Below are 14,205 nucleotides of genomic sequence, written 5' to 3'. Positions count from 1 at the left end.
TCTCTTAATTATGCATTTAAGAGCAATATGTGAATTACAGTGGCTAAAAAAAAGGTCGCCAAGGCCAAAGTGCACTCAGCAGTTTGCAGCCGTTTTTATAGCTGCTGTTCTGAAGCACATTTACTTAGATGACGTCAGTGGCTTTGAGCCAGATTCTCCTTTTGGTGGCAATGTAGCTCAGCTGCATTAAGGGCTTGCAATAACTACCAAGCAGGAGGCCATACTTACAAATTCCCTCTGAGACACAGTACTCCTCGGGCCATTTGCTAACAGATAACAGGCCCACACATAGCAACATACCACCAATCTGAGGGAGAAGGCATGTTACAAAGTATGTGAGCTGCACTGTCACCGTAGCACAACCCATATATCAGTTAAGTACAACATCAAGTGAATTAAGCATTTTACACATTTCAGTCTTTACTACATTTTCATAAAATATCCCAATCAACCTAGAATCCAGAGCTATTCCGAAAACCATGTTACTTATCCATGCCCAGACTCTATTTTGAGGTCCGTTGGGTTAAATAACTAACATTCATTCACATAAATACAGAATTATTCTCACCACTTCTTTAAAGTGCTACTGACCTTGAATATCATTCCTACAGAATATACTCTATAATCCATACATGATGGACCTCCTATTTGTTTCACGTACATTTGTAAGAATGACACTGCACTCGGACAGCTTCAGTGTTAACAACAGCCTTAAACAAAGGCAAGTTACAAAGACACCAAAGAGCACTCAGAATCAAGGGACTGACTTCCCAGATCAGCTTTAAGACCATCTTATTGCCACAATACGATGGCAAAGGAACCCAGACAGATTGATTTTTCTCCACAAGCACAACAGGACAAACTTAATCACGCCTAATAATCAGCATTCATATCCGTGGAATTCCCTACACAAACGTCAGCCCTGAAATGGTCTGGGTCTTTAAATCATTGAGGAAAACCTTCAAACCCACAGGTATGAACTTCACAACTGAGTTTCAGTTCTTTAAATGTGAAATATGGCAAAGATGTGCTTAAAAAAATGTGTTAGGTGTTATTTCAGCAGTCAAACATAAACATTTTAACTTGAAATAAAAAAGGACCTTGTGTCCTTAGATCTTTTTAGCAGTAAACAAATTGTAAAACAGTTTATCATTAAAAGAATGATTCCTTTATTAATAATTATTTATTAATAATAACCTAATAATTTTGACATTTGCAAAATGCTATGGTTCACTGGCATTTTCAGTTCTGAGGTCAATAATTAATTGGATATTTTATATAATAATTATTCATTTTTGTTGCATTATATTTTATATATTTCAAAGGAGAAAATTATATACTATACACTTCAGTAGAAACTTTTCAGTGCCTGGGAAATTCAAAATTCAAACATAACCTTGTCTACCACTTTAAATACATTTCAAAAAAGTCATTTGACCTCGTATAACATTAGCCCCTCCCCATCCTTGCCAACTTACTCTTAAAACATATACCCAGAGGCTTTTGAGACAACATAGTCAAAAAAATATAATAAATTAATATATTTGCAAGAAGGTGAGAATCAGTGATGTAATATAATTTTTCAATTGATGTTTTTGTTTTAAATATCTCTTAACCATTTATATGATTTTTCCTTTTCCCAGTACCCCATCAATCACTGGGTCAAAACAGAAACCTCAAAGACTCAGAGACTATCCCCATTACTCAGTTTCACTCAGATGTACGGCCCAGTTTGGAAGGAAAATACAAAATGAATTCCGAATTTCCAAGGCTGATTTTTAATATGTTGAACACATTCTGCAGTTTCAAACGTTTCATCATTTGGTAAAGAACTTATTAAGATAGATTTACTCAGCTTGCCAAATATATTAACAGTTAATTAGTAAATTTTATATTCCAATCATACAGTTATATTTGCTCCAGACTGCCTTACATACTGTTATTATCATCATGCCATCTTCCATTAAGAAGAAAAACTGCTAACCTACAAGAGACTGTTATGCCATCTGAAGCACAGAAATCTGTGTTTGCTTCTGGAAAGAGTGAATAATACTCGGGTATGTGTAAAACCGCTTTTGATCAGTTCAGTCCTTTATTTATACCAGCTGGTTCCACTGCTGGAAGAATGCGCCGATGAGAAGGGACAGGAATAGCTTCTTCGTAAAAGCATAACAATTCTTCCATAAGCCACCATAGCTTTAATTCAACCACAATATCATATGCAACACGGTGGGGGGAATTCCGGCCTAATAGAGGCCCACAATTATGTCAATGTTTGCAATCAGTATCTTCCAAGGTCACTTCAGATGTAATATTTTCCATCTCTTTAGTTTTTCCCAATAATCACTCCGATTCCTGTTTGACCACAGATAGTTTCTAATAGGAAATGATGTAGAGGGCGAATAAAACAGACAGGACGTGGCTGTTTGTGTTGGGTTCCGTCCCAGCAGAGTTTAGCAGTTCACGTTGCCCTGTGACCGCAGACAGGAGGAAAGTGAGTTAGCTGCTTCTAAAAGTGGCAAGGATGCTCATGTGTGGTTTATTCATATCTGTTGATGCCTTGTTGAGGTAAACCCTGTGCTCATAGCATATAGCCATTATAAACCTATTTGGTTCCATGCTGCTTGCTAAGTGGATATAAATCATTTAAAAAGTCACTAAAAGCATCAACACCAAGGAAAATAATAAACCCAGAGCAGCTAATACTCTTCTATTTTCTTTCCATTCTATGCCTGGTGTTAAGAATAATTTATTAAATAAATTTTCATCCATTAGCTAAAACTCATTTGCCAATATTCAGTAGTAGAGACTTGGTTATCGGTGTTAAGGTACCTTCTCAACTAGGCAATGACTTACAACAAAAATCAAACACTTTATGCTATAGTTTCCCCATAGATTCTAGCTAATTATAACCAAATATGACACCTGTTTAATTTGCATAATGCAAATTCCAAGAGCTAATGCAATCACGGCATTTTAGTATGTACAGGAATTTCAGTACTTATTAACCTTTTAAACTCTCCACCTTATTGCATCCCAAGCATTATTATTGAGTAATTACATGGAAAGCAGTGCAACCTGGCCGGATTATACTGTTATTACTGAAGTGGGGCAAGTATGGAACGGTCAACCGCTCTGTAAGTAAAAATCTGGGAATGTGATGCAATAAAATGATTATTTCAAAAACAAAACTCTGAACAAACTTGTTTGAGGACAAGGATTTCAGCATAATTCTAAACGCAACTAATAAGATGCAGAGCATGACTCTTTTTTAGACACAGACCTTAGGTTTATTTAACTAGAGAACAAGCAGCCCCTTTGCCAAAAACAAATTTATACTGATCCACAAACAGTTGGCAACTGAAATATGAAGCGTATTAAAATGCCATTGATAAGTTAAGTGAGCAGATATCTTATCTGAAGCATACAAGAGCCATATGGTGCCAGGGCCACTAGCGCCTGTTGCTGGCATAACAATGGCTGGACCTAGATATTGAGCGGCAGGCACAGGTTGACAAATGGTCGTTAGTCTGCATCCTCCAAGCAGTAAATGCAAGAGCAAACGTTCATATTTGCATTTTTTTCCCCTTACAGGTGCAGAAGGGGTCTAAACCAGATGTCAACTCGAACACAGCACTGTTTGCCTTCTGCAGTTCAACAGCCTCACACAAAACACACACTCACACATGCATACACTCCTGGCTCAGCAACAGGAAGACAATAGGGTCTCTCTGTGTGTTCTCCCATTCCCCCACAATCCTCCATTCCCAGAGGTAACCCAATCCACTATGTCTGAGCAAGGCACCTATTCGCTTCCCATTTCACAACTGAAAGACTGCATTCTTCCCCTCCTCAGCCATGCAACACTCAAACAGAAAGTATCAACATTATTGTGCTTTTAATTCCATCCTCCCATTCAGATTCATTATTAAAAGTAAAAAAAAAATGTAAAGGCTAGTGACGATGCAAGGGTTTAATATTGTTTCAACATCACTTTATCAGTGCCAGCATTAGCCAGAAGAAACACTGCAGTTTTGTCCAAATGTTAAGCATGTGATTAAGTATGTAATGCAATGGTTAAGAAATAATACATAGGGATGTAAGGAGACACACATTTTCAGGTTTGATACCATTTTAAAATGTTAAACAAACAATGTTAAACACATCTTTATTCTACCCAGCGCTAGTTATCTATATAGTTTACATTGTTTCAGGTAAAACATGCTCAAATTAAAGTGGTCAAATATTATAAACTATGGAGCTACCAACAGTATAAAGCCTGAACAAATATAAGTCTTCATGAAAGACTGAAAGGAGAAAGCAGACATAAAGTTCTGAATTTCTATGCGTTGTTTTAGTGAACAGAGTATTCCTTTTTCAATACCATATTGAACATATCAATGTCATAATATATGCTTCTCTCATCCAGCGAGAGAATTCTCATTTGTGGCCCAAACAGCCTTGGAGAATCTGCCGTCCTTGTAACACATGTAAGTATGCAAATATGAACTGTATCCAAAAGCAAATCCAGGTACCAAAGTGTGGCATTTTCCATGAAGTAAAACACTGGTTTCCCTTTTTAAAAGCATCAACACACTACATTAGATTCTTATTTGAATATGAACTGTCAAAAAGTTTCTTTGTACAGTATCTTCTGATAAGGAAGTATTCTCTTATACACAGCTGGACAACATCTATAAATCAAACACGCATAAACCTGTCTCAAAACAGGGGAAGAAAGATGGGTCAGTGTGTCCCTGACACGACGTCCCTGTTTCTCATTCGAAAATGCTAAGCATGCTAACGTCCAACAGGTCTCCACATTGCATAGACTTGAAACAAAGCACCTATTGCTCCCCTTCTTTCCCCCCACAGCAAGCAGATTTACTTCTCAACATCGTGACATGTCAGGGGTTAAGTCTGATAGAAGTCAATCTGTTTACTGTAGTAAATGATAATGGCCCAGTTAGGGGAAACAAGCAACGCATTGTGTCTTGCTGGCTTTTCTTTTTAAAAAGGCCACAGTGAAATATAAGACAATAATTAACTGCAAGAAAAAGAGGTCTATTCCCAAATCGCACAAGAGTGGAACTTGTTTTCAGCCAAAAGAAAAGCACTAGGCAGTAATCTCACTCTTCTGCTCCACAGAGAGAGTGTGCTGCTTTAAATGTAGGCCTGTACTTTTAAGTCAAATGTGTACACCTCAATAAACTAGGCTACATTACAGCAATGCTATTCTGGCTAAGGGTTAGTTGAGTGAATGGCTGTAACATTGTTGATGTAATATGTTTTATTCACGTGTAACCACTGTCCACATCTGAAACATGTACATTCAACACAAGACTTTTACAGTGTGAAGTAATTATGTATTCTTTCCTGTCCCATAATAAAATGTACCCGTCTATTATGAATGTAGAGTGATAAGTGAAACACCGTTGGTTAGAAGTTTGCATTTGGCTGATAAAGCATTGTTCCTGAAAACTAACGCCTGTACTGAGTCTCTGAAAGATTCGAGGCGTTCAACACCATTTTGTATCAATATATGAGATAACAAAGCTGATCTTTAGCATCATATTAGCAAGACCACGTCTCACTCCAGGGTTTTATTGAAAATAAACAGGTTTGGAGCCAATGGTTTAGATAAACACAGCCTTTTAATACAAGATACTGGGTGTTGCAGTGGAACAAAACGTGTTTCGAAGCTTTTAACTCAAACTCTTAGCACTTTCACATTTCTGTGAGAGTTAACCTTAGCCGGCCTGGACATTAGCCGCACTGACACACAACTCCTGCCTCAGCTCTGCCGCCCTCACAGTTCACAACCTTTTCCATAACTATTTACAAAGGTTTCTCCGCGGTAAAATTAATTATCGACCAGCTGCCTCTGGTTTTCGTTCTGGAAGCCTGTGTAAGACGTTACGGAAGGTAATATTGATATTATTACAACTCCGTTCCCATGTTCGTCATTAACTCCACAAAGAACAAGGCGGCAATTCCAACAAAGGAAACGAGAAACTGAAGGCAGAGCGGTTATTCCACAGAGTAAAAAAAACAAACACCGAACAAAAGCCCAACCGGTTTGGCGGGGTAACGGCGGGAATTGAAAATAAGTTACTCCTCCTAACTCGAGATAGACAGATGTAACCCGTGGTGTTATTGTGAAGTTAGAAGAACTCAGAACTGAGATTCACATGCAACTGAGAGGCGACAGAAGTTGAATGAAGTTTGGCAAAAGCGCTTAAAAAAACACTACGGTTTCCAAAATAAACCTAATCTTCCAGGACGACACCGCTGACAACGTCTAACACCCCCCTCCCCGCCCCAACCCCCAACCGAGAGGAATGCGAAACATTCGACGGTGAAATTAAAAATAAATCTAAAACGGATAAACGTGTGGGCTACTTACGGAGAAGACTGGAAAAGAAGGAGGAGAAGAAAACACCGCAGATGAGAGAGCAACAAGTCTCTGCCCCGCGCCGTGTTCCTGCAGCTCTGGGAAAACGCTCCAACTCCGGGCCGAGCGGTGAACTACGGAGAGAAGAAGAGCAACAGTAGGCTCCGTCATCTTGTCCAAAATTCTCATTTTAAGCAAACAATCACATCCAAAACGTCCCCAAAACGCCGAGCGCCTCTCCCTGCCTCGGAGCGCCGAGCTTTACTGCAGCGGCGGCGGCGCAGCTCCGCTTCCACACGAAACAATGTGAAAAATGTCAAAGATTTTTCGGGCTGCGTGTCAGAGGCAGCGCACTAAAGTGAAAGCGCCCTGTTGCAGCAGCGTCGAGAAGCACAGGCCAACTCAGCGCCTCTGAAACACACTTTTTGAGTGGAGTACAGTGTGTCAGCGCTGTTTTGTTTTCCCACAAACTGCAACCTAAAGGACAACACTGTTTACACAAACACATTTGCACATTTTTACGCTCTTTACCTACAAACTTACCTTAGCGTCCGCAACCGCTAACAATGTTTAAAACTCGCCCCCTTTAATGGCGTGTAAATTTTTAATATTTTTATGTATTATTGGTTTGTTTTTTGGAAACTGTGTAAAGTTATTCTCGGGAATGTGAGCGTGCGAGGCGGCGGCGCAGCGCGAGAGATGTGAAGAATGCGCGGAATGAGAGCAGGAATGAAATGAACGCGAGCGCGGCGGCGGTGCGGGGGGGGGCGGGGCTCGGTGACGTCAGCGCCCAGTCAGCGGGCGGCCGAGGGGAGGGAGGAGGCTGGGCTAATACATGGGTGCGGCGACGTCACGGGACACGTCGACCTCATCGTCCAATAGGAGCCCGCCAAAATCTATTCTTTAAATTAGACTGACTATAAGCCTGGACTTTTTTTTAGACAGGGTTTTTTTTGTGTGTGTTTTAAAATTTCAAAGTATTTTATAATATGGTATTATTTTAAATATGTATATATTATGAATATATATATATATATATGTATATATACACACACACACATGGTTTAATAGTGATTATATTTGTATTATTATTATGGGTGTTAATAAACACAGAGACAAACTAGTGGGGATTCATAATAATTAAAGGTCATCACTATTAAACAGATACCATTTCAGCATTTCTGGCAATGGTTTAATACAAATTACTCCTTTCGTTTGTAGTCACTAAGTAAAACCATGAGTAAATATTCTCTGTGTTAAAATGACCTGTTTGCACCTTTGTGAATGCAGATGTCAAACTGGTTCCACCAGGCTTACTCACACAGGAGAAACTGGATCTTGTCGACTGTTCTTGATTCCTATTCATACACTCCTAATCTTTTTAAGCCACTTTTCTTGTATTTAAAATATGAAAAATCCCTGCTAAAACTGCAGAGGTAGAAAAACACACGGAAGTCCTGAGGACTGCATGTTTCCACGCAGGTGTGTGAAGTTGGCCTGTCTGGTCATGTCTATGCAAGTATCCCATTTCTTGTTTTGACACCAGTGCCCTTAAGTACATCCAAAAATATATTGACGGCATGGTTCTGCAAGGTATTAATCATTACACCAGTTTGTGCATGTTGGAAACAGCCAGAGCTTTCTGTGTCAAAGAGTCTGTTGTGAATGAGGAAACAGCACCCGGGAGCCCCTTCAGTGCGGATCAATTACTAATGAACAATGAGTCTTGTTTAATGATTCTATAAGTGCAGCGCTCTCTTCTTGACCCTTCTCCTGTGTCTGCAGCTCTGGTGGTGAGCTCTCCTTTCCAAGGCCTTCTTATCTTATCTGCTGCTTCTCTCTCCTGGGTGGTGTCTGTTCCTTCAATACCAAACTATTAAGCATCAAAAGGGAGGAGGCTTATCTATGTAAATGCAGGGCTGTCCTGGAGGAGCCGGTTGGCCCTCCAGCTCCCCCTTCCCCAGTCCAGCCGTGGAGCTGTAACACCTGCGTACAGTCGCAGCCCTGATTCATTCACCGTCATGGGTCATCTGCCAAAGAGGGTTTCACAAGCTCCTTGTTAAACATTAGCTCGGTGTATCCAGGAAGCCTCGGCGCAAGATCCCTGCATAATAGCAGACCGTAAACTGCTTCATAGCCTTACATCACGGCCTGTTTTCATAGCCATCTCAGGCTCTAGATTGGATCAGGGGGACAGGGCCCATATGAAAGCCTCCGAGTATCCGTGAACTCAGGTGGAAATGCGGTTTGTGAGGAGCGATGCCACACCAAATGACTGCAGTTAAACCACAGAGGCCATACATCTCTGTGCTGGCTGCCTTTCTCCTGCAGTCCAGTGACATTACGAGCACACATTTGTTTCCAGAGGAAGACAATGCATTTAGAATATAAACCAAATCTGCATGTAAATGAGCAAAAGTACACACATACAGTGCAGTGTAGTAGTGTAGTAAGGCTGCACAATACAGGACCATTATACAGAACACTAAAACAAAGCTTAATATAATAGAATAGATTTTGCAAACAGAGACGGCAGGTCATCATATAAAATAGGTGCGCTATTGATAGCTCATATATTGCACTTACACATTTAAAAGATATTCCAGCTACAGCAACCAATGAATGTCATTTAAATGTGTACAATTAGCTAACAGCTAAAGCAAGCTATGTTCAAATCGTAGAAAGGACTCTTTAAAACAGTAATATAATAAAGGATATTTGTATTAATATCATGCCAAAACAAAATTACGTAAATGCTATTATTCATTGAAATATATCCAAAAACACTCATCTGGAAATGAACTGTGATTGTTCAAGTTACAACACTCAAGGTCCTGGTTTCGAATCCTGCTGCAGTTGCCTCTCTGAGGATTATGAAATGTTCCTCCCACAGCTCAAAAAAACAAATACTAATAGGTGGAATAGGTGAGATGTAAAATTGTGACTGGATGAGTGTGTGATTTACTGGAGCCTTGTCCTGGGTGTGTTGCTGCATTGCATCCAAAGATTCCTGGTACGCTACCGACCCACCATGACCCTGATTGTAATGAAGCAGTTACAGAGTATAAATTAATAAATGACAAAATTAACAAATCAATTTGAAAACAACAGCTGCTGTTTACATTTTGTCAAAATTCCCTGACCCATGGACCAATGTGAATGTTATGACTGGCTAATTTTACACTAACACACTAAAATATATTAAATGTTGAGGGTATCTTCATTGTGCTGTAACGTTCAGGTCAGACAGTGATGATATTGTGGCTATCCTTGAAAATCAATACTTAAAAAAAAAGCCAGTATGGCAATAACGATTGGCAAACAATATACTGTGTGTTTCTGAAATACACTTTGCCATGAGATCGAAGCCAAGTGTGAGTCTCAGCTCATATCATAAGCCTGATTCCCGGCACAAAATGCATGGAGCACATTACAGTCTTCATGACATCTCGGTGGAGGTGCGCACTGATACAATGATAAAGTAGCTCATTTGAGAAAGCAATAAGCTCTCCACTTTCAAGCAGCATTCTGCGGTCTGATTCAATCAATTTCATACAATATACAAGCTGGCAATATTTTCACAATCTCTAGAAAAGCCCCAGGCTTCGCATACTGTTTTGATATATTGCGAACAATATCATACACTCGGTTACCATTACACACTGTCATTTAAATGAACCCAAAAACCCCACTCACATAATTATCACAAATCTGTGTAAGTAAAGGATTGAACAAAAATTAGAAAGTGCCTGCAGTCATGATGAAAAGAAGGGAAAAAAACAACACAGGGAAAAATCAGTAAGGGATTCATGTTGATACTGTTCTTTTTCTTTTTTTTACTGCTGTCTGTTTTCAGCAGTGGTGCACCCTCGGGCGTTCAAAAAAACTGAGGAGAAGGAGAGGTGAGAAGGAATCAGAGCCTCTGAGCTGTTTACTGCAAAACACACTTTAATGTGTCTTACCTCATGCCCACCCCCGACCCCACAAACCCCCCACACACAGACACACACGCATGAACGCACATCGTGATCACCTGGCTTAACACAGGGTGTGGCCTTAACACAAAGGCAGTTAATGCAGGGCAGAAACCTGAGAGGGGCTCATGTTAACAGAGCGTTTCAAGGGGGCGGAGACCCCCGGAGCGAAGCGTTTGGAGGTGTGAATAAGGTGCTAAACTGTAGCTTTGAAGCACAACACACACACACACACACACTGTTGCAACTTCTCTAAGAGAAGGCTCCATTTAATGTTGACTATTTCTTGATCTGGAGACCACTTGAGCGTTTGAAGGAAAACGGCATGGGTTTATTCATGGCCACAAAAATGACTCTGACCATTTTTTTTATTCCAGGTTAATACATACTGCCTGGAAAAGAGCCTCCTGGGATATTTACAAACACACACACTAACACTAGTTACTGCTCTCTGCTTTCACTGAAGGTCCATGTCCATTATCAGTGGTGTAATCTGATGTGGATTGATACAGCCCCAAAGGCCTTGTGTGTTTGAATGTGTGTGGGTGTTTGTTTTTATACCTTGTCATGACTTTTTCAGGACTTAAAGTAGAGAACAACCGCCACACGTCTATATTTTCCGCATTTGGCAGACGATCCTCTCCAGAGCAACTTTAAATTTGATTCACGTTATGGATGTAGACAAATGCAGTGTAGGAGTCTGGCCCAAAAGAGTTATAGGTATAAAGCGCTTTTTTTCCCCTGAATTGAGAATCAAACTGGAAGTGTGTAAATGTTTTAGCTACTGAGGCTATGCTCAGACTTAGAGAATTCTCATTGTACTGCAAGCTCATTGACAACAGATGACTGCTTACAAAAATAATCTGCATGGAGACGTAAAGATTTAACCACTCTTGTAAACTGATGTTGATGGCCTATTTATTACACTCCAGAGGAGCAGAATGTTCAGGCAATATTCGAGATAAAACGCCTTTAATTCATTTTACTGCGTTAATGCAAACCATATTTTGGCAAATTTCAGTTGGTCTATTGACTGAAGGTTCACACACTGTGAAAAGGCCACTGTTACTGAAAGAAATAGCACAAAAACAAAAATGTACAAGATATGTTTGTAATGTTTGTAATGTTTCTAAGATGTGGGTCTCTTATGACAACCATATATTTTATATGAAACATCGTTGCCGCAGTTAAACAAAAACATTCTCCGTTTTCTTCATTTGAACATAATTTGAAAATACCATCTGCATTTTACACTGGAAAAAAAATCATAACCAACTGACCATTTTTAGAGATACGAGGTTCTGTTCTGACGTTATGGATGGGTCCATGTCCTGACGTTGCACAAAAACAAGCATGCGCTTGTGTGCTTTGAAGACTGGAGCATGTCAGTCTTTTGGCTGCAGGGGGCAGAGGTGGAGGGTGGCGGTGGGGGGGGGGTGATGTGGCCTGCTTTGGTTCATTTCTCTGCCACCCCTCTGACCTCTGCTAATCATGGGCCCCTGCGAGGCCAGGTGCACAGCAGAGCCGGCCAGGGCTGTGTCCTGCTCACACAGCCGCACTGATTGGCTTTAGAAAGAGATAAGAGAGCCGAGTCAGCCAGAACCACTCACTCACTCACTGATAAAAACACACAGCTTCATTTCAATCAGAGCTGGAGGAGGGGGGGCAGCCAAACCAAAACCACCACAGGGGGGCTTTTCATCAGATTTATATTCCTTTTATGTGGCTCCGTAATGGTAATTACTTTGAAATTAAGTAGGTCCAATCAAATCAGAGGACTCACACACATGGTCACAAATACACACACACACACACACGCATGCCAGATTGGAGAACGTGGAAGCCAAAACAATGGTCTGAATGAACCTAGAACTTAGAACCAGGCCCAAAAGTCCACCTTTCGGTTTCACAGCCAAGCACGCCAAGCATGTCCACCGCCCTCTAGTGGTCAGCTCAGGGCTGGGGTGGCTCTTCTGGGTGAACTTTCATTTTTGTACTCACAAAACTATGCAGAGCCTTAACACACCTTTCATTCCATTTAAAGGGATGACAGAGGGGAGAAAAAAAGCAAAAGTTGTAGCAGAAGAGAAAGCGTCTCATTAAAATTTTGCGCAGGAATGTTTCTGGCCTAGAAAAATACCGCCCAGACTTCATCTGCATAACAGGACGTGGCGTATTCATGCTGTTACCTTAAACAAAGAATTCATTAGGGAAAAATGTTGATTAGACGCCTGACATTGTAGATGTTCCTCTCCGCAGATCCTTTAATCACATTCCTCTGTTCAACATCGGAGAGATAAAAAGGCAAAAAACTGGCACCAAACATGCCGGAGCCACACAGTTAACAAAATTTAATTAAAACCGATTATAAGATCTGGGCTACATGTCTGCGATTTGCAGCGTATTTGAATTTTGGCGACATCCGCAGACTCAATGCTGGCTTTTTTTTGTCGCTTTTCACTAAGCATGAAATAATTGGCCAATGAATTTCAAGCAAACAGATTTTTGGGACCTGGCAGTGCAAACAGAAAACATGAGCATTATTTTTCTTGAAAATCAGGATGTAACTGGGTTACAGAAACCACCCATTGCTGCGCTTTGGCCGAAAAATCAGGAAGAGCACCAGTCTCCAGGCAACAGGCAAGGTTTTTGATGTCCAAATGTTTGTGCACTAAATGTCTCTTTAATTCAATTCTGTAATGCAGTGTTTGAAGATATGGATCTCTGCTGCCTTTGATGGTCATCCTGGTACTCAGAGGCATGTCGTTGGAACAATCCCACACTGGAGTGCTGATATAAATAAAGCCATACCCTGTTGTTGCTGTTACTGTAGCACTGTAACAGGAGGGGGACAGAGAAATCTGCCCATCAGGAGCGGGACGAGTCACTCTGTTCACCTCGTACTTAGTTCTCATGGCTTGGTTTGATGCACAGCAGGGACAAAAGTGGACAGAAGACCATGAGCAAGTCAGAAATACGACAGTGTTAACAATAAAACGTCTTGATTTTACTTGCTTCAAATGTGCACATTGCTCAAACCATAACAAAAAATCATAGTATTATATAGTTCTTTGCAGTATCTGTGACCACCTTTCGTATATTGATATTCCAGTCAAAATGCCTATTACATTATTCAGGATTCAGCATCGGGAATAATAGAAAATTACACAAAAGCCTCAATAGCTAAATACATACATCATTTCTCAGTTTTTCTATTTTTCCTTTTTTCTTTACAGAAGCATTCATTTTTTTGGCGGGTTGTGATATGCACAGAAACAGGCATATCTATTTTATTTAATGTATTCATAAACATTTTCTTTAATTGGAGTTATGAAAGCTTCCGTTATTCAACAACTGTGAGGTGTTCAGGGCTGTGGCTCTTGTATTAAAAATATTCATTGTGATTATTTCATTTACAGCTGCTCAAAATAATCATGATTAACTGCACCATGTCTTGATTATAACGAATGTGTTTAAAAAAAGTCTGTGATCTAGCAGAGGTAAATAACTTTGTTAATATAAACTCTATTAACCAAATATTAATATTAATGCCTATAATATTTGAAACTGAACGTGTCTGCACTGTTCCACCAGACAGAAGGACGCTGGTGTAACAAAAAACACAAACCCCACAAACTGATTCATCATTTTCCTCATACAGACTGCAATATCTTACATCTAATCTACTCATAAATCTCCTGGAATAATAAATAATTTGTAATTAATAGCCATTTTAATCAGACGTTAAAAGAAGGTTGGTCTCAGGCTGTTCAATATATACACACTTCTGCTCATCTGTGGCCACTTGCTACTGCAGGACATTACATTAATCAGGGA

The 14,205-nt window shown here is 40.1% G+C and overlaps 1 protein-coding gene across 7 annotated transcripts in view; it reads right to left on the bottom strand.

Moving 5' to 3' along the window:
* Window positions 1-7,075, bottom strand: part of tead1b (TEA domain family member 1b) — a 63,690-nt gene extending 56,615 nt beyond the window's left edge. For all 7 annotated transcript variants that reach the window (XM_066647531.1, XM_066647532.1, XM_066647533.1 and 4 more), the window contains exons 1-2: window positions 6,938-7,075; window positions 6,407-6,528 (exon numbers count right to left, since the gene is read on the bottom strand). The gene's annotated coding sequence lies outside the window, so the exon portion shown is untranslated. The remainder of the gene's footprint in view (window positions 1-6,406; window positions 6,529-6,937) is intronic.
* Window positions 7,076-14,205: the final 7,130 nt, after the last annotated feature.

The sequence above is a fragment of the Hoplias malabaricus genome, chromosome 16 (assembly GCF_029633855.1).
Source record: "Hoplias malabaricus isolate fHopMal1 chromosome 16, fHopMal1.hap1, whole genome shotgun sequence".
Taxonomy (NCBI): Eukaryota; Metazoa; Chordata; class Actinopteri; order Characiformes; family Erythrinidae; genus Hoplias; species Hoplias malabaricus.
The sequence above is the reverse complement of the archived record's forward strand: the minus strand, read 5'-3'. Positions and strand labels throughout refer to the sequence as shown.